Source organism: Leucoraja erinacea, chromosome 10 (assembly GCF_028641065.1).
Source record: "Leucoraja erinacea ecotype New England chromosome 10, Leri_hhj_1, whole genome shotgun sequence".
Taxonomy (NCBI): Eukaryota; Metazoa; Chordata; class Chondrichthyes; order Rajiformes; family Rajidae; genus Leucoraja; species Leucoraja erinaceus.
This window is the reverse complement of record NC_073386.1, coordinates 15,574,953-15,595,177: the sequence shown is the minus strand read 5'-3', so window position 1 is coordinate 15,595,177 and position 20,225 is coordinate 15,574,953. Positions and strand designations below refer to the sequence as shown.

Sequence of the window (20,225 nt, the reverse complement as noted above, 5' to 3'; positions counted from 1 at the left end):
AATGATTGGGTGATACAGTTTACATTATTCAGAAAATATCACAATGGATGACAGCATTAATGATTAAGCAGATTCTGTGTTCATTTTACTCATCGCACTGCACAAATTTAAAGTAGCATAAATTAAATTGTCATGCAGATACATCCTTCATATGCTTGCAATAGTTTCGCTGGAAAAGAAAGATCAGTTTTGATGAGCATGAACAACCTGATGATAGTCAATTTCCATTTATATGTAATAGGGTTTCCAGAATAGAGCCAGAACTTTTTGGTTTCTAACATGAAATGAGAGAATTTTTGCATCAATCATTTCTGGATAAAGTTACCAGGGAAGACCAGGCAAGGCAGATTACTGTACATAAAGTTGATGAATGCATATGAAAGGATAGGTTACATAGAAATAAGTGAGGGAATGGGATTGCTCTGAGGGCCGATATCGACTCGATGGACCAATCACCTCTTTCTTTGCCATGAGGATGTATTTGAAGTAATTATATGGCAAAAAAAGACAATTTGATGCAATTAGTATCACCACCCACTCTCTCTGTCACTTCAACCATCGTTTGAGGGAATTGACCAGACATAAGATTGGTATTTGAGTCTGTGCATTAAACAACTTATTTGTATTTGTTGTGTGTGATACCTACAAACCTGCATAGTTTTAAGGACAAATAACAATATTTGTAGCTGCACAAAGCACAAAGATATCTTCTTAAATTGGCATGAACCACATTGATGGTATTGAACAATGCAAATGTTGAGATTCATTTGGCAATAATTCGAGTACAATGCAGCGGGGGCTTCATGCTCAGAGAAAGGGGTGGAGAATTTTAGGAAAGGGGAAAGGAAGGAATACAGCAAACTAGGATGAAGCATATGGGAATTGTGAGGTAAAAAAGACAATGGTCAGAAGATGGGAGTCAAAAACAGAGGGCACAGAGGGACCAGAAAAGGAGGTGGTTGTAATTGTGGTGAGATGGGGATGTTTCACTTAAATTTCTTAATTTTGAAATATTTGGCAATACCAAAGCCAATATCTAACAACAACGATGTTGCAATCATTTGTGCCTTAACAACATAATTCCAGAACAGTGCATTGGTTCCTGCATTTATGAAGACAAACAGCTTTACCCAATCACCATGTCCCTTGTCCCTCCACCATCTGTAAAATATCAGACTGCTTGCCCAAATCCAAGAACTAAACGATAAGAACTTTCCTTTCACCATATACAAAGATGACCAAATTAGTTGTACATGATAGACAAAGTGTGTAGGAAGAAACTTCAGATGCTGGTTTGACATTAGCGAGGTCACATTTAGAGTATTGTATTTAGTTTTGTTCACCCTGTTATCGGAAAGATGTTGTTAAGTTAGAAATGGTGCAGAGAAGATTTACGAGAAGGTTGTCTGGAGCATCTGAACTATAGGGAGAGGCTGAGCTCTCTAGGACTCTATTCCTTGGAGTGCAATGTGAGGGGTGATCTTTCAGAGGTGTATAAGAACATGAGAGGAACAAGTAGAGTAAATGTGCAAAGTCGTTCACCCAGAGTAGTGGAATCAAAAACCAGTGGACATAGGTTTAAGGTGAGGTGGGAAAGATTGAATGGGAACTTGAAAGGCAACGTTTTTACCCAGAGAGGTGGTAGGTATATGGAATGAGCTGCCGGATAAGGTAGTTGAGGCAGATACTATCACAACGTTCAAAAAACATTTGGATAACTACACAGATAGGATAAATTTAGAGAAATATGGGCCAAACGTAAGCAGGTGGGACTAGTGTAGTTGGGTCATGTTGGGCTGAAGGGCCTGTTTTCACACTGTATCACAGACTCCAAATCTGTAACTCTTGAAGATCACTATAATGTTAACTGTCTGAATGTGAACCAACTGTTTGCAGCGTTGTGTCACACTTGACTCCGAGTGGAATTTCTGGCATCACAACAGCATTGCTAACATTGCCTATTTCTATCACCACCCTTGCTTTTTCTGATTTACCTCATCCTTACCATTGTTATTTCCCGATTTTATGCTACTCTTCACAAACCTAGTCACCAAAATTTTGTTGCCCATATCTCACCAGGTTTCATTCCCTCACAAACGCATTGCATGCTTAACACATGCTAACTCTAGCTTAATTGATGAGTCAATATTAAAATTCAAAATCCCCAGTCTCTCTCCTCTTTATAATATCCTCAGGCCCTATAACCCTCGAAGGCAGGGGTGTCAAACTCATGGCCCGTGGGCCGGATGCGCTCACCAGCCATCCCGCGAAGTGGTCCGATCCGGCCCGCAGAATGATTTCCCCAATACCAGAGGGGGCCGCAGCTGTCCGCGGTGCCGGATTGGACTTCGTTCGCGCATGCCCGTGACCTAAAATGAGTTAAAATGAGTTTGACACCCCTGCTCTAAGGCATTTGCAATCTTCCAAATCCAGCATCTTGAATCATATTTACTTCCAGTTATTCACTTAGGTGCCAAGTTCCTAACTTGGGAGTTCATCGAGTGATACAGTGTGGAAACACGCCCTTTGGCCAAACTCGCCCACACCGGCAAACAATGTCCCAGCTACACTAGTCCCACTTGCCTTCGCTTGGTCCATATCCCTCAAAACCTGTCCTATCCATGTACCTGTCTAACTGTTTCTTAAACAATAGGATAGTTCCAGCCTCAACTACCTCGTCTGGCAGCTTGTTCCATACACCCACCACCCTTTGTGTGAAAAAGATACCCCTCGGATTCCCGTTAAATCTTTTCCCCTTCACCTTGTACCTATGTCCTCAGGTCCTCAATTTCCCTACTCTGGGCAAAAGGCTCTGTGTATCTACCCGAGCTATTGCTCTCATGATTTTATACACATCTATAAGATCTCCCCTCATCCTCCTGCACGCCATGGAATAGAGACCCAGGCTACTCAACCTCTCCCTATAGCTCACACCATCTAGCAGGGGCGGAAATCGCTATCAAACCATGGGGGGGGGGGGGGGGGGGGGGGGGGGGGATGACACACATTTTGGGGCCGCAGCTTCTTGGTGGCCACGGGCACACACACACATGTGAGGCTTCGGCAGTGGGCTCTGTGAAAGGTAACATCGGGAGCTGACCTGGTTGATGACCAACTCTAAACTCCAGCAACAGCAGCTTCGTCCGCCCCGAATCGCGGGGTTTGAATCGGCCTGTTTGCGGTGCCTTTCATCGCCTGCCACGGCTTAAAATCGGCCAGCGGCGGCTTCAACATCAGGAGCCTCGATCGCATTGACACAGCAGTTTCATTTTAAGCTGCGCTGGGCGATGAAAGGCCTGCCGAATGGGCCGATTCAGCCCTTAGAAGGCGTCTGATACCCGGTTGAATCTTTCAAAAGCTATAATGTGATAAATAACACTCAAACAGACAAAACTGAAGCAAATAAAGGCAAACAGAACCAACCTTGGGGGGGGGGGGGAGAGGGAGGGGGGGTGAGAGAGAGAGAGGGGGGGAGAGAGGGAGAGAGGGGGGGAGAGAGAGAGAGGGGAGAGAGAGAGGGGGAGAGAGAGGGAGGGGACGAGAGGGAGGGGACGGGACGAGAGGGGGACGAGGGGAGGGGGAGAGGGAGGGGAGAGGGAGGGGAGCCAGCCAGGGAAGAGGGAATGGAGAGGTTGCGTAATTTGCAAGCCAAGGTCGCGTAAGTGGGACAGGCCCTTTACCTGCAAGCCAGCCAGGAAACCCGTTCGACCAGAGCCCTTAATGACCTGACCCGTTTAAATCCGATACCCATTTAAATCTTTCCCATTAACCAATACAATCAATTAGTTCAAATGGTAATTGTGCCCGCATCAAACAGCTTTAAGAAATTCTCCTTCAGTAATACTTGAAGGTCAAAATACAATTGGTGATGTTTATAGAGACATTTAACACTATATTAGTGCCCAAGAAGAGTAAGGTGACGTGCCTCAATGACTATCGACCTGTGGCACCAACGCCTATGATGATGAAGTGCTTTGAGAGGTTGATTATGGCGCAAATCAACTCCTACCTCGACAAAAACCGGACCCACTGCAAATCGCTTACCGCCACAACAGATCAACGGTGGATGCGATCTCGCTGGCCCTCCACTCCACTCTGGACCACTTGGACAACAAAAACTCATATGTCAGGCTGTTATTGATTGATTACAGCTCGGTATTTAATACAACCCCCCCAAGCTGGTTACCAAACTCGCAGAACTAGGCCTCTGCACATCCCTCAGCAATTGGATCCTTGACTTCCTCATTCTCAGACCAGTCTGTTCGTATTGGTGGAAATGTGTCAGACTCGATAACAATCAGCACGGGAGCACCTCAAGGCTGCGTGCTCAGCCCCCTGCTGTACTCACTCTATACTCATGACTGCGTAGCCGGTCATAGTGCGAACTCCATCATCAAGTTCGCTGACGACACCCACTGTTGTGGGACGTATCACTGATGGGGATGAGTCAGAGTATAGAAGAGAGATCGAGCAACTGTCCATATGGTGCCAGCACAATAACCTGGCCCTCAACACCAGCAAATCAAGGAACTGATTGTGGACTTTGGAAGGAGTAGGATGGGGACCCGCAGTCCCGTTTATATCAACGGGTCGATGGTTGAAAGAGTCAAGAGCTTCAAATTCCTGGGCGTGCACATCTCTGAAGATCTTTCCTGGTCCGAGAACACTGATGCAATTATTAAGAAAGCGCATCAGCGCCTCTACTTCCTAAGATTACGGAGAGTCGGTTTGTGACGGAGGATTCTCTCTAACTTCTACAGGTGCACAGTAGAAAGCATGCTGACCGGTTGCATCGTGGCTTGGTTAGGCAACTTGAGCACCCAGGAGAGGAAAAGACTACAAAAAGTAGTAAACACTGCCCAGTCCATCATCGGCTCTGACCTCCCTTCCATCGAGGGGATCTATCGCAGTCACTGCCTCAAAAAGGCTGGCAGTATCATCAAGGACCCACACCATCCTGGCCACACACTTATCTCCCTGCTACCTTCAGGTAGAAGGTACAGGAGCCTGAAGACTGCAACGAACAGGTTCAGGAATAGCTACTTCGCCACATCCATCAGGCTATTAAACTTGGCTTGGACAAAACTATGAACATTAATAGCCCATTATCTGTTATTATCACTTTATCAGTTTATTTATTCATGTGTGTATATATTTATATAATGGTATATGGACACACTTATCTGTTTTGTAGTCAATGCCAACTATGTTCTGTTTGCTGAAGCAAAGCAAGAATTTCATTGTCCTACCAGGGACACATGACAATAAACTCACTTGAACTTGACATCAACACTGTCTTGCAGAAGGCAGAGATTTAAATATATATATTTTTGCTGAATTTCAAAATCCACCCTGGACTCCTGGCAACATCCTCGTAAATCTTGTCTGAACCGTTTCATGCTTGACAATATCTTTCCTATAACATAGTGACCAGAACTGAACACAATATTCTAAATGCGGTCTCACCAACGTCTTATACAACTGCAACATGATCTCCCAACTTCTATACTCAATACTCTGACTGATGAAGGCCAAAGTGCCAAAAACCTTTTTGACCACCTTATCTACCTGCGACTAGACCTTCAAGGAACCATGCACCTGTACTCCTAGATCCCTCTGCTCTACAACACTACACAAAGGCCTGCCATTTACTGTGTAGGTCTTGCACTTGTTCAACATCCCACAATGCAACACCTCACACTTCTCTGTATTAAATTCCATCAACCACTTCTCCACCCACCTGGCCAATCAATCCAGATCCTGCTGCAATCGTTCACAACCATCTTCACTATCTGCAAAACCACTAACTTTTGTATTACCTGTATCAGCAAACTTGCTAATCTTGCCCTGTATGTTCTCATCTAAATCATTGATGTAGATGACAAACGGTAACGGGCCCAACACCGGACCCCGAGGCACACCACTAGTCACAGGCATCCAGTCTGAGAACCAACCTTCCACCATTACCCTCTGCTTCCTTCCATGGAGCCAATTTGCTATCCATTCAGCTATCTCTCCTTTGATCCCATGTGATCTAACCTTCCAGAGCAGCCTACCATGCAGAACCTTGTCGAACGCATTACTGAAGTCCATGTACACAACATCTACAGCTCTGCCCTCATCAACCTTTTTGGTCATGTCTTCAAAAAAATCAATCGGGTTTGTGAGACACGACCTCCCACATACAAAACCATGCTGACTGTCCCTAATCAGCCCTTGCCCATCCAAATGCCTGGATATCCTATCCCTCAGAATACTCTCCAGAATACTTCCCTCCCTAAAAGTCTCTCCCTCTCTCCATCTTTACAATATTCAGTAAAAACCTCTATCTTTGATAAAGTGTTCAGTCTTCTGCCAAAAAAATCTCATATTGTGGCTGTGTGAACTTATTAGTCAGACAGCATAGAAACAGGCATTTGGTCCAACATGCCTGTGCCAACCAAGATGTCCCACATGCCCGCGTTTGGTCCTTTCCTACCCATGTAACTGCTCAAATGTATTTTAAATGTTGCTATTGTACCTGCCTCAACTACCTCCTCTGGCAATTCAATCTTTATACCCACTATCCTCTGTGTGAAAAAAGTTGCACCTCAGGTTCCAATTAAATCTTTCCCCTCTCCGTGTAAACGTGTCCTGTGGTTCTCGATGATCCTACTGTCAGGAGAAGACATCCTCTCTATTCTGTTGTGATTTTATACACAGATGGGACATGATAAATAATTCTCAGCACAAGTCATTCAAATGGGTTATGGCATTGTTACTGCACAAAGCGTTAAATCTCAGACCCTTAATTACCAAGTTCAGTACATCTCACAAACTTCTCTGATGAGAAAATGACTTTGATAGAAGATCCTCACATGCAAAATGATCGGGCTAGTAAAGTAGCTAACTCACAGCACCAGAGAAATGGGTTAAATCCTGACCTCAAGTAAGTTTGGATATTGCACGTTTCCCCTATGACCACTTGGATTTCCCCAAATAGGGAGGTTGCACGGCAGTCAAGGTCACGACCCGTGACCCGTACTGTTGCCACACAACGCCTTCTGGAGCACGCGTGGAGAACGTCAGGTAAGCACTTACTATGGCTGCCAGTACAGCAGGCCCTTCTTCTGACCCAGCATCCGGACTCCACACTGATTGGTTCCACACTCGCGGACCCGAGGCCGTCTGTCACCGCGGCCAGGAGGGGGGACGGGGATCGGGGTGCCGATCCAGCGTGGTCAGTGTCTCTGGGTGGGTGGAGGGACCAGACTGTCCCCAACTCTGCTGTAGCTGACGGGGACGTTGCCGGGGTTTCGTCCCCGTGTGTCCATTGCCCGGTGGCGCAGCCCCGCTCCACCCGGCCCTGTGTGTGGGCGCTGCCGACTCACAGTCCATGACAGTGTGGCCGCACTGGGGGAGACGGGGCGGAAGGCGGCTGTGGCCGGACAGCGCTGACCCCAGGGGGAGAGTGTGGGCTGTCCCGAGGAATGCGCTCCTTCAGCCGCTAACACCTTGGTGCTCGGGTTCTGAGCAAAGATACTAGAGTATTTGGTTCAGAGCGCTCAGTCACCCGCCACAATTATTTACAGCGCAAAAATTGACTATTTGGGCGGTTTTTAACAGGTAAGAAAGTACACGTTTCGTGTATGCCGGAAGCTGCCATGTCCTCCAGAAGGATTGAGCTGCTCCATGCCTCACGCCCTTTGACCTTACGTGCAACCCCCCTATGATTTCCTTCCACATCTCAAAAATGTTAATAGGTTAATTGGCCATTGTAAATTGCCAGTGTGTAGGAAAGTGTTGTAAACATTGGGAAAATAAAATGTGATTAGTATAAGATTAGTGCGTTAAAAAAAGACACAACATGCTGGAGTAACTCAGCGGATCAGGCAACATCTCTGGAGAACATGGATAGGTGACATTTTGGATAAGACCCAAAATGTCATCCCACATTTTCTCCGGAGATGCTGCCTGACCCACTTTGTGTTATTTTTGGAAATGTGCATCTGCAGTTCCTTGTAAGATGAATGGATGTTTGATGTACAAAGGGCTCTTGGGTCCATGTCCACAGTTCCCTGAAAGTGTTAACACAAGTAAATAGAGTGGTAAATAAGTGCATGCCTTGATCGGTCACGGTAATGAATATAAGAGTCTGGAAGTCATGCATAGGACTTTGGTTAGGTCACATTTGGAGCATTGTACATATTTTTGGTCTCCTCAATACAAGAAGGATGAGGAGTTATTGTTTGATAACTCATGTTTTGTGCGTTTTAGCATTCCTTAAGGCAATGTTGTCATTGTTTCAATTGAGCTTTTTTTATTCAGATCAACTTTTGCTTTGCTCCAGTAATCAAGTTACAAAAACAAAAAAGAAAAATGTTATTGAAGACGTGACTTCCAGAAGCCAACATTTAGATTTGACATTTGGAAGTGCTTGCAAACTGCCCCCGGCTTGCTTTTACTGTGAGGTATAAAAAATAAGACTCTGGAGGCTGGTTTGAATACATTACAAATGGAAAATTTCAGACGCTCTAAAAGACTAAATAACCCTAACCCCCCAACAGTGATTTAAAAAATCCGTTCAATATCGTCTCCAACACAAAAATAGGTCTGAACCAAATCTCAGTTATAATACAATCTCTCAACCTTGAACCCCACTGTGATGCACATTAGCTCCCTTTCACATGTATACAATAATTTTACATGACGAAACATACAACGTAATGAAATCTAAAATGGTACTATATATATATATTCATTTCCTAACGATCTGTTGGCATATATTCCGCCGTTAGTCAACCCGCTATTCGTCCTCATTATAAAACGATGGTCGGGTTGCAGTTGGCACTATACCTCTCTCCGGAATAATTCTGCAAACGTCTTCTGTATCCGATGGAAGGATGCAGTCGCGAACGCCAAAGCACGAACCGGGCTGAATCGTGTCCCTTCTGCCGGTGCAGATGCGCTGGGTGGACCGGTCAAGAACGGTTGGCGCCGGGCCGAATGAACCGCGGTTCATTACTTGCTTTTTTTGACACTTCACAAATCAAACAGCTGACTGCCCACCATCAGAACGGGCGCACGCAATCAACGGCGGCGGAGGGCTCACGGTTGCAGAGGCAGGGCGAAGTTCAAAGGGTCCCTCGCCTGTTGGCGGACATTCCCCTCTCCCGCTCCTAGTTGCGCTGGCGCTGGCGGGGCGCGGGCGCCATCCGCCCCTCGCGCTGCAGGGAGACGTTCCGCCGGGCCAACGGTCGGGGGCTGTTGCGCCTGCGCACTCCCTTTCTTCGGGTCCGGTCCGCTCAGAGCGGCGGCGGCGCTGCTACTGCAGCAGACCCCACACACCGAGAAAAGATGCCATCGTCGGTCAGAAATCTCTGCTCCAGCTTCTCGCCCCCCGCTCTATTTATATTCTCGTTAGGTCCAACTGGAGGTGAGTTTTCGCGGTCCGTTTCCCTTTATCCTCGTCGCGCCTTGAGCCGGTCTCGCCACCAAGGCCACTTTCGCTGCCCGAGCGTGTGTTGGCTCCGCTACAGCGCCTGCGCAGCAGCCAGGGGATCCTCGTGCAACGTTGGGACGCTCGATGCCACTTTGGTAAAGGATACGAGTCGCTCGCACCCACCCAGCAACGCGCTGAGGTCGCAGCCCGGCCATCTTGCTCAAGGCGGCTCTCCCTTGAAACTGACAAGCATCATCTAGGCAATTGTAAATCAAGGCAAACTTCTGGAATCACTTTGAAGGCACTCATTCCACATTGACGATGGTCAGGCCGCAATTGGAGTACTGTGAGCCCCATATAGAAACATAGAAAATAGGTGCAGGAGTAGAACATTCGGCCCTTCGAGCCAGCACCGCCATTCAATATGATCATGGCTGATCATACAAAATCAGTGCCCCGTCCCTGCTTTTTCCCCACATTCCGTGATTTTGTTAGCCCTAAGAGCTAAATATAACTCTCTTTTTAAAACATCAAGAGAATTGACCTCCACTGCCTTCTGTGGCAGAATTCCACAGATCTACAAATCTCTGGGTGAAAATATTTTTCCTCAACTCAGTCCTAAACCCCTTATTCTTAAACTGTGACCCCTGGTTCTGGATTCCCCAACATAGGGAGAATTTTTCCTGCATTTAATCTGTCCAAACCCTTAAGAATGTTGTATGTTTCTGTTAGATTCCATCTCATCCTTCTAAATTCCAGTGAATACAAGCCCAGTCAACCAATTCTTTCCTCAGGTCAGTCCAGCCACCCCGGGAATTAACCTGGTGAACCTACACTGCGACCCACCCAGCAACGCGCTCAATAGTAAGAATGTCCTTCCTCAAATTAGGAGACCAAAACTGCACACAATACACCAGGGTACACAAAAAAGCTGGAGAAACTTAGCGGGTGCTGCAGCATCTATGGAGCGAAGGAAATAGGCAACCTTTCAGGCCGAAACCCTTCTTCAGACTGATAGGGGGTGGCGGGGAGAAGGAAGGAAAAAGGAGGAGGGGCCCAAGGGCTGGGGGATGGGAGGAGACAGCCCGAGGGCTAAGGAAGGGGAGGAGACAGCAGGGGCTAACAAAATTGGGAGAATTCAATGTTCAAGCCCGCAGGCTGCAGACTGGCCAGAGCGAGCAACTCCAGAAATTGGAGGAACAGCACCTTATATTCCGCTTGGGGAGTCTGCAGCCCAAAGATCCTAGAGGAGCAAGATAGACCACTCCTCCGAAATCCAATGGACTGACGTGTAGTACGTGACGGAACGTCACGGCCGCCATTTTTTAATGCGACACGCGACTTCCGGTATGCCACCCGCTGTGATCCAAAGCAAAGATTATATAGCTCCGCTATAATCTTTGATCCAAAGCAAAGATCCTCGAGTATCTTGTAGCGGGAACAGCCCCCTCCTTTGCGTAGTTTCCCTTGCATTGTATTGTGCAGTTTCCCTTGTATTGCTTTAACACACACTGCACAAAATTAAATTTAACGTATACATATTTTATATATTTATATGAATGTGTGTCTGTGTGTGAGAGGCAAGTTAGAGATAATTAAGTTTATTCTCATGGATCAGAAGCAACTTTGATTTAAATAATCACTATTAATTTTTGTCTTGTAAGATGATATACATAAACCATAAAGGCAATTATATATATAATTATATAGTAATAATATATATATATATATGCATATATATATATATTTATACACACATATATACACATACACACATACATATATACACATACATACATATATACACATACATATGCACACATACAAATACACGCATACATATGGATACATTTATATGCATACATATACATGCATATATACGCATACGTGCATATATACACATATATACACATACATATATATTATACATATGATCATTTTCCAATGATCAATAGATTTACGATCAGTTCCTGTGGATTGGAGGATAGCTAATGCTATCCCACTTTTCAAGAAAGGAGCGAGAGAGAAAACGGGGAATTACAGACCAGTTAGCCTGACTTTGGTGGTGTGAAAGATGCTGAAGTCAATTATTAAAGATGTAATAATGGGGGATTTGGATAGCAGTAAAAGGATTAGTCCAAGTCAACATGGATTCATGATTTTACAATGCATTTAAGCCTCTCCCATTTTTATGAGATGCATTCCTGGAATATGTAGGAAGTTTATTGTAACCTAGTGCTACATGCCTGAACAATGGATGATATATCACTTAAATGCAATTGTTTTCAGTTGTGTGGAGAGACCTGTATATTGAAGATGCTTTTTGCCTCTAAAATGTCAATTTACCTTAAATGTAGAAGAGCTTATTAAAATCTTCTTACAAAGACCATTAAGTATTTTCTTTCTATCCTCTTTTGGACCCAAGGCATAGCAAAGCTGCCAACTCTCACGAAGAGGTAAGGGAGGGAGAGATGGAAGGGAGGGAGAGAGGGAAGGGAGGGAGATCGAGAGAAGAGAGGGGGAGAGAGAGAGAGAGATCAAGAGAAGAGAGGGATGGAGAGAGAGAGGGGAGAGAGAGATCGAGAGAAGCGAGGGGAGAGAGAGATCGAGAGAAGAGGGGAGAAGGGGGGACAGGGAGAAGGGGAAGGGAGAAGGGGACAAGGGGGGGAGAGGGAGAAGGGGGGACAGGGAGAAGGGGGGCAGTGAGAAGGGGGGGGAGGGAGAAGGGGGGAGAGGGAGAAGGGGGAGAGGGAGAAGGGGAAAAGGGGGGAGAGGGAGAAGGGGAAAAGGGGGGAGGGGGAGAAGGGGGCCAAGGAGAAGGGGGACAGCAGAGAGTGGAACGATAGCACATTATAACGCGCAGCCGTCCCATTCCGACCAAAGATTATAGAGCAGAGCTCCACTAGTATCTTTGATTGCGGCTGCCGCCACTGAACCCCCCGACCCACCATTGCACCCAAAGATGATAGAGCAGAGTTGTATAATATTTGATTGCACCCTTCTTCACGGCGGGCTTGTGATCTTTGCTTATGATGTCTTGACAATTCGAGGGACATAACGGGTAACAGCCGCCCATTCTCGGACTTGAATCTGAGCTCGAAAAATCTCCTGGTCACTGGACCTGATGTGTCCGCGGGCCATATTGTGGAGACCAATCCCTTACAAGATCAAAACCAAAAACGTACAGAAGTGTTAAAATTGTCTTTATTATTGTGGTGAGTAAAGATCTATTAAAAATAAGTCTAATAATTTTCTAAAGTACCGACAAACCTAGTTTCCCAATGGCCGTTGATGGGAGAACAGAAAATAACATTTTCACGACAGAATATCGACTGAAAATAATAAAAATATTTTCTCACCTTTCTTTTTTATTGGGGAACCTAAAGAATGACAGGTCGGGTCGTTTAGATTTACGATTAGAACAATTGATAGCAGAGCAATGAGATGAAATTTAGATCAGGACGCCATGACAGTGTGGGGGAAGCCCAATAAAATGCCTCAAAAAATGGCGTCGACGATCACACACGTGATACTACGTGTTTTTCGAGGAGTGGTCTATCTTGCTCCTCTATAATCTTTGCTGCAGCCTGCCCCTGCTGTCTCCTCCCCTTCCTTAGCCCTCGGGCTGTCTCCTCCCCTTCCTTAGCCCTCGGGCTGTCTCCTCCCATCCCCCAGCCCTCGGGCTGTCTCCTCCCATCCCCCAGCCCTCGGGCTCCTCCTCCTTTTTCCTTCCTTCTCCCCGCCACCCCCTATCAGTCTGAAGAAGGGTTTCGGCCCGAAACGTTGCCTATTTCCTTCGCTCCATAGATGCTGCTGCACCCGCTGAGTTTCGCCAGCTTTTTTGTGTACCTTCGATTTTCCAGCATCTGCAGTTCCTTCTTGAACATAATACTCCAGGTGTGGTTTCATCAGTGCCTTGTACAACTGCAGGAGGACCTCCTTACTCCTAAACTCAAATCCTCTTGCAATGAAGGCCAACATGCCATGAGCTTTCTTCACTACCTGCGGTACCTGCATGCTTACTTTCAGTGACTGATTTGCAAGGAAACCCAGATCTCAATGAACCTCCCCATTTCCTGACACCATTCAGATAATAACCTGCTACTGTGTTCTTGCCACCAAAGTGGATAACCTCACATTTATCCACATTATACTGCATCTACCATGTATCTGCCCACTCACCCAACCTATCCAAGTCACCCTGCAGCCTCATAGCATACTCCTCACAGCTCACTCAACCACCCAGTTTTGTGTCATCCGTAAACTTGGAGATGTTACATTTAATTCCCTTGTTTAAATCGTTAATATATACCAGACCAAGTGCAGACCCATTGGGTCTGCTCCCTCAACGCAAGATACCACCACTCACCCGTTCCCCCGACGCAATATTGCACCATTCACGCATAGCCCCCAACTGCGCAGGCACGGCTCATTTCTCCTCATCCCCCAACACACCCTCCTCCTCTTCACCCTCCCTCTTCAATCCCTAGAGAAGGAGGGGTGGTAGAGAAGGGGGGGGGGGAGGATAGAGAGGGAGGGGGGTAGGAGGTAGAGAGGGAGGGGGGGTGGAGAGGGAGGAGATGGAGAGGAAGGGGGGGTGAGAGAGGGAGCGCGGTAGAGAGGAAGGAGTGGTACAGATGGAAGAGGGGTACAGAGGAAGGGGGGGCAGAGAAGGAGGGCGGAGAGAGGGAGGCGGGCAGAGAGGGAGTGGGGTAGATGGGGAGAGGGAATGGAGGGGAGGGGTATAGTGGGGGGGGGGGGGAAGTCGGGTAGAGAGGGAGAGGGTAGAGAGGGAGGGGTGTAGAGAGGATGGATATGAGGGTAGATAGAGATGGGGCATTGCCCCCCCCCCCCCCATCTCTCTCCACACCCCCCCCCCCCCATCTCCCTCTACCACCCCACTCCCCACCCCATCTCCCTCTTCATTTCCCACATCCTCCTCTTACTCCCATTCCCTGCCCCAAGACCTACCCAGATCGTAGAGCAGCGCCAGGGCCTAGTTCTGACTATAGACTGCAGCCGTTAGCTGGGCTCCTGTGCAGGCCCCGACTTCATCTCCGGGCTCGTCCCTGACCTCGAACCCAGGTTCGTCCTTGGTTCCAGCGGCGGTTTCTTTCTCAGCCCCATCCAGAGCTCCGGGCTCGGCCCTCACTCCAGCTCCAGCACCAGGCTTGGCTCCAGCCCAGGCCCTGTCGCCGGGCTCAGCCTGTGGCACCACCCTTGCCACCGGGCGTCGGGCGCCGGCAGCCGTTACCACTCCTCGTTCACCGCAGGCGCTGGAGTGCCCCTCCCTCCGGAGTGTCCCGTCGTGCTTTGCGAACTGCCGTTGGAGTACTGGAGTGTGTCTCCCTCTGGGGTCCCAGCACTGAGCCTTGCAGCACCCCACTAGTCACTGCCTGCCATTCTGAAAAGGATCCGTTAATTCTTACTCTTTGCTTCCTGTCTGCCAACCAGTTCACTATCCATATCAATACCTTACCCCAATACCATGTGCTCTTATTTCGCACATTAATCTCTTGTGTGGCACCTTGTCAAAGGCTTTTTGAATGTCCAGAAACACATCCACTGGCTGGGGAAGGGTGTTGGTTCTCGAGAGGGTCCAGGTGAGGTTTACAAGAATGATTCCAGGAATGAGTGGGTTAGCATGCGATGAGCGCTTGATAAAACTGGGCCTCTTCTCGCTGGTGTTTAGAAGGTTGAGGAGAGTACCACATTGAAACTTACAGAACAATGAAACACATAGAGTGGATGTGGAAAGCATGTTTCCACTGGTGGGACAGTTTAGAACCAGAGGTCATAGCTTCAGAATTAAAGGGCACTCTATTAGAAAGTAGGTGAGGAGGTCAGAGGGTAGTTAATCTGTGGAACTCATTGCCACAGAGGGCTGTGGAGGCCAAGTCAGTTGATATTTTTAAGGCAAAGATAGACAAATACTTGATTAGAACAGGCGTCAAGGTTTACGGGGAGAAGACAGGAAAATGGGATTAGAAGTTGAGATCGGCCATGATTGAATGGCGGAGTAGACTCGAAGGGCCGAATGGCCTAATTCTACTCCTGTAACTTGTGAATTATCTGTATGCCACGAATGATCTGTTGCTTTCCTCTTTATTGATCCACTCGTTTTAACTAGACCCGTTTAATTGGTATGCTTTTTACAAACTGGAATGATTCTCCATACATTCTCACAGAAACCAATCAAGTACCTAGTTGCAACATGATACTAAAGGGGCCAAATCAGTTAACAATGCTGGCGTGGTCGATTCCCATGAAAATCAGAATACTCCGCACTTCTTTACGGTCCTGGGCAGAACAATTGCCATACCAAGCTGTGATGTATCCCGGTGGGATGCTTTCTATGGTAAAAGTCATTGGAGCCAAGCTTATTGGTGTGACGCATTAAGTAGCATAGGTGTGCTCTTTTGGCCATACCATCAATGTCAAAGCCAAATAGCACAGAGTCAGACTCTTCTGCCAACAACATCCAGGCTAACCATTTCACTTACGTTGGGATTGTATCTTTGAACAGCACATTCCAGATATCAACGACTTACTGTGTAAAAGACTTCCCACTTCTTCCTTAAAACTCATTCCTCTCACCTTAAACTGATGCTATCTTATTTTGATACCCATTTGTTCCCTTTATCCAGCCCCTTCTCAGCTATTTAATTTCTAACTTTCCCTAATTCTAATTGAAGGTTATCAGCCGAACGTATTAATTTTGTTTCTCTCTCCACAGATGCTGCCTGACATTTATTTCCTACATTTTCAGTTTATAATTGCATAAGAAAATAATTGCTCAATGTGCACTTCATCACCGATTTTAATGGGTTCATTATTTATAACAATTCTTACATTTAGTTTAATACTTGTACCTCCTCCTTCAACTCTGTCCAGGGACCCCGATGGTCCTTTCAGGTGAGGCAGAGGTTCATATCCACCTCCTCAAATCTCATCTACTGTATCCGCTGTTCTTGGTGTGGACCCCTATACTTTGGCTATACGAAACGCAGACTATGTGATTATGGAGAGTCAGACTATGCTGACTCTCCCTAATCAGCCTCTGTCTTTCCAAATAATAGAAATCCAGTTCATTGGAATTTTCTCAATAATTTTGTTATCAATGGCATAGGGCTTACCAGTCTGCAGTTACTTGGTTATCTCTGCAGTCCTTCTGAAGAAAAAGAAACAACATTAGCTACCTTCTCTGCGGCTAATGAAGATGCTAAAATATTCTCCCTTGTTTCTCAGATACATTTCGTCATGCTGATCTGCAAACAACTGTTTAATTCAGTACCTTCCGCCTGGTTGACAGCTTCAACTTCCTATGCAACAAAATCACCAGCAACCTAAACTGGTTCCTTCGCACGGATGGTGTGATCAAGATAGTTCATCAGCATATTTACTTTCTTAAGCATTTGAGAAGATTCAGCAAGTTCACAAGGATTATCCTCAACTTGAAGATCAACACAAAATGCTGAAGTAACTCAGCAGGACAGCCTATGGATAGGTGTTGGAGCCAAGTTTATTATAGTCTTGTCTAGTTACCTTTAATTATTATCTGCCTGTGTTAATGTGGGTGGGATTTTATACATAGTCTGGGGCGTGTTTTTGACTAGAGGATTCTGGCGCAGACACTCAGATGATGAGTTTCAGTTTTGATCGGGCCATGGATTGAAACAGTTTGCTACCATGACCACGAGCATGATCGTGACATATTTATTGTAGATCAGTGCATGTTCCTTTAACCATAGTGACCTCCCCAATACTAACCACTCCCCATTGTCTCCAGTATAATTGTAGTGTCCCCACCTCTAGCTCGCTCTCTAGCTCCAGTGATGACCACGGACAGCTACAGCTTAGTGTAAAGAGTTAGTTTAATAAACAGTTACAGTAAAAGACTTGTGTGTGCAATGTCATTTTTACATGGTGTCACAGCGGTAGACCTGCGTCTCCTGTTTATCGGTTTTTGTTTTATTATTTCTTTCTCCCAGTCGTTCCCTCCGTTCGTTTTGTCATGTCCCACTCCTGTCGTCGACCTGACACGTTGGTTTTCGACACGGACATTGTCCATCGCTGGACCGTGTTCCAGCGCGATTTCGAACACTACATTGCTATTGCCCATCCTGATGCCACTCCTGCTGTACAGGCTCACCTGTTGCTCAACCTCGCTGGACCTGCAGCTATGGATCAATATGCATCGTTTGACTTCGCCGCCGGAGAGGACCGTCACGACCCGGTATGTCTCATGGCTAAGTTCACTGCCCTCTGTGATATACCCACCAATAACATTATAGAACGCTTTAACTTCTTCCAGAGGCGGCAGCTGCCAGGCTAGCATATCGACGCTAATATTGCCGCTTTGCGTCACCTGGCTCGGCGCTGCCGCCTTGAAACAATCACCACAGAAGAATTAATTAGGGACGTCCTGGTTCATGGTCTCCGCAACGCAAAACTGCGTGAGGAGCTCCTCGTGAAGCCCGATCTGACACTGCGGGATGCAATGTATGCCGCCCGCATGTCCTCAGCCGTTGGCTCCGTGTCCCACCCGGCGTCCCAGGACATTAACTTTACCGGTGCAGCCGGTCGCCAGCAGTCCGCTGGAACTCAACGACGTAACCCCGCTGCCTTCCCCACAAAGGTCACCACCTCAACTACCGCACGCCGCTGCCCTAACTGTCACTGAGCGCATTGTCCAAAAGAAGGATATCCAGAAGCGCTCCTTCGACAAGTCCGCCCGGCCCCTTCCACGGCTGTTCCCGGGGCAGGTGGTTCGCATGCAGTCATTTCACGTCTCATCCATCAAACGTTTGCCCCGCACAGGGCAAGACCTGTCTTTCCTGTGGTAAACTCAACCATTTTTCTGCCGCCTGTCGTTCCCGTGGGAAGCCAGTCCCGGCTCCGAGAAGGAATCTAAACAACCTCGCAGATCTAAACAACCTTGCAGTCCCTGATAGCGCTCTGGTTTCCCAGTACGAGCTGGAGGAGATCCCAGACTCTGATGCAGCCTCCTCCCATGAAGATCAAACGGTGTTTTCGCTTTTGGGTGCACCTGCTCTGATTACGGATCCCTCTGTGCATGTTACTGTGAACGGCCATTCCTTTTCAGCCAAGGTCGATACTGGCGCTTTCGCCAATGTTATGTCAATAAGCCTTTTCAAGCAGATCAGATCTGGTGAGAAAGTTCTTCCTGGTGACACCTGCCTCCATGCCTATGGGGGAGGCGTCCTGGTTCCCGTGGGAAAGGCAACTCTTATCTGCACAGTTCTAGAGACCTCTCGGCCCCTCACTTTCCACCTGCTGGACTCTGACAACGTCACCCTGCTGGGCGCCCGTGCGTGTCAGGACCTGGGGTTAGTCTCCTTCCACCACGGAATTCACCTGGTGCAGGCCCCCATGGACCCCCTGGCCGAATACCCCGACCGCTTTGATGACATTCTGGGCAAACTGCCCTGCGACTATAAGATTGTTGTCGACCCGAGCGTCGACCCGGTGATTCGGCCGGCACACCGCGTCTCCTTTGCGATGAAGGGCCGCGTGGAATCCACTCTACGCGACATGGTGACCATGGGCATCCTCAAGGAGGTGAGCGCTCCCACCAGGTGGGTCTCCACCAAGGTCATTACCGCCTCGCTGTCGTGGTCGGTGACGCCGGTTCACCGCGTTCATACTTCGTCGACTACGAGGGGGCTATCTATCGTCGCTCCCGCCAGCACCTGCTGCTCGTGAACGAGCCCACTCCGCCACCCGCTGATCCGTTCCACCCCCCCATTCCCTCTAGCACTTCCGTTGCCCGTCACCCCTACGAATCGTCGGACCTTATGGTACTGAACGTTAACATTGTTCCTTCACAGCAGATGCAGTCCCTGGTGAAACACACTGCTGATGATCCTGCCCTGCAACACCCTGTCTCGTGCTCCGCTGCCTTCCGTTGCCCCGCCGGCCCCAGCAACTCCTCGCATGCCGCGCACACTCCCCTCCCAACTATCGGTCCCCCGCTCCCCAAAGCCCCGTTCCCCGGCCTCGCCTGTCAAACCTGCCTCGCCTGCCAAACCGGTCTCCCCGGCCGGCTCCCCGCCTTCTCCTCTCCTTCCACCGCCCGCCTTTACTGCCGATGCCCCGGCTGCCGTCCCTTCTGTTCCCGCCGCCGAGGAGGAGGAGTGCGGTTTGCGCACCCGCTCTGGCCGGCTGGTCAAGCCGCCTGTCCGCTACGGGGAGTTCGCATAGTTTTAAACTGTTACCGATGCGGTTTGTGTTCGTAGCGTATGAGCCGTGGTCACTCTGTATATTACCTGCCATGCTTTTATTTCTAAGAGGAAGGATGTAGATCAGTGCATGTTCCTTTAACCATAGTGACCTCCCCACTACTAACCACTCCCCATTGTCTCCAGTATAATTGTAGTGTCCCCACCTCTAGCTCGCTCTCTAGCTCCAGTGATGACCACGGACAGCTACAGCTTAGTGTAAAGAGTTAGTTTAATAAACAGTTACAGTAAAAGACTTGTGTGTGCAATAAGTCATTTTTACATTTATGTTTTCAGACGATGTACTTTTACAAGAAGTTTTTATGATTTATATGACATGAATGGAACTTATTAAGAATGGAAAGGGACGGACTATTACTTCAATAAAAAACAATTAGTCAAGACTGGAAGACTTATTATTACTATCGCCAGAGCTTGTGAAGTGCGTGAGACTACTTGTCTAATAATACCCGATAAATTAGTGGCTATCGAAATTGGATTTTGATAACGTTGTAATAAACTGCCACTATAGAAGGAATGGGTGATGTTTAGGGTCGAGACCT

At 47.6% G+C, this 20,225-nt stretch overlaps 1 protein-coding gene and 1 long non-coding RNA gene across 5 annotated transcripts in view; one reads left to right on the top strand and one right to left on the bottom strand.

Annotated features, from left to right (window-relative positions):
* The window catches only part of LOC129700815 (CMP-N-acetylneuraminate-beta-1,4-galactoside alpha-2,3-sialyltransferase-like), a 389,167-nt gene that overhangs the window by 257,513 nt on the left and 111,429 nt on the right, over positions 1-20,225 (bottom strand). The window contains exon 1 of one of the 4 annotated variants that reach the window (XM_055641536.1): positions 8,836-9,518. The exons of the other annotated variants lie outside the window; for them this stretch is intronic. The gene's annotated coding sequence lies outside the window, so the exon portion shown is untranslated. Of the gene's footprint in view, positions 1-8,835; positions 9,519-20,225 lie in introns of those variants that run through there. 4 annotated transcript variants of the gene reach the window in all.
* Positions 12,371-17,318, top strand: LOC129700816 (uncharacterized). The gene is made up of 2 exons (XR_008724108.1): positions 12,371-12,636; positions 16,670-17,318. It is a non-coding gene; the product is annotated as an uncharacterized LOC129700816 (long non-coding RNA).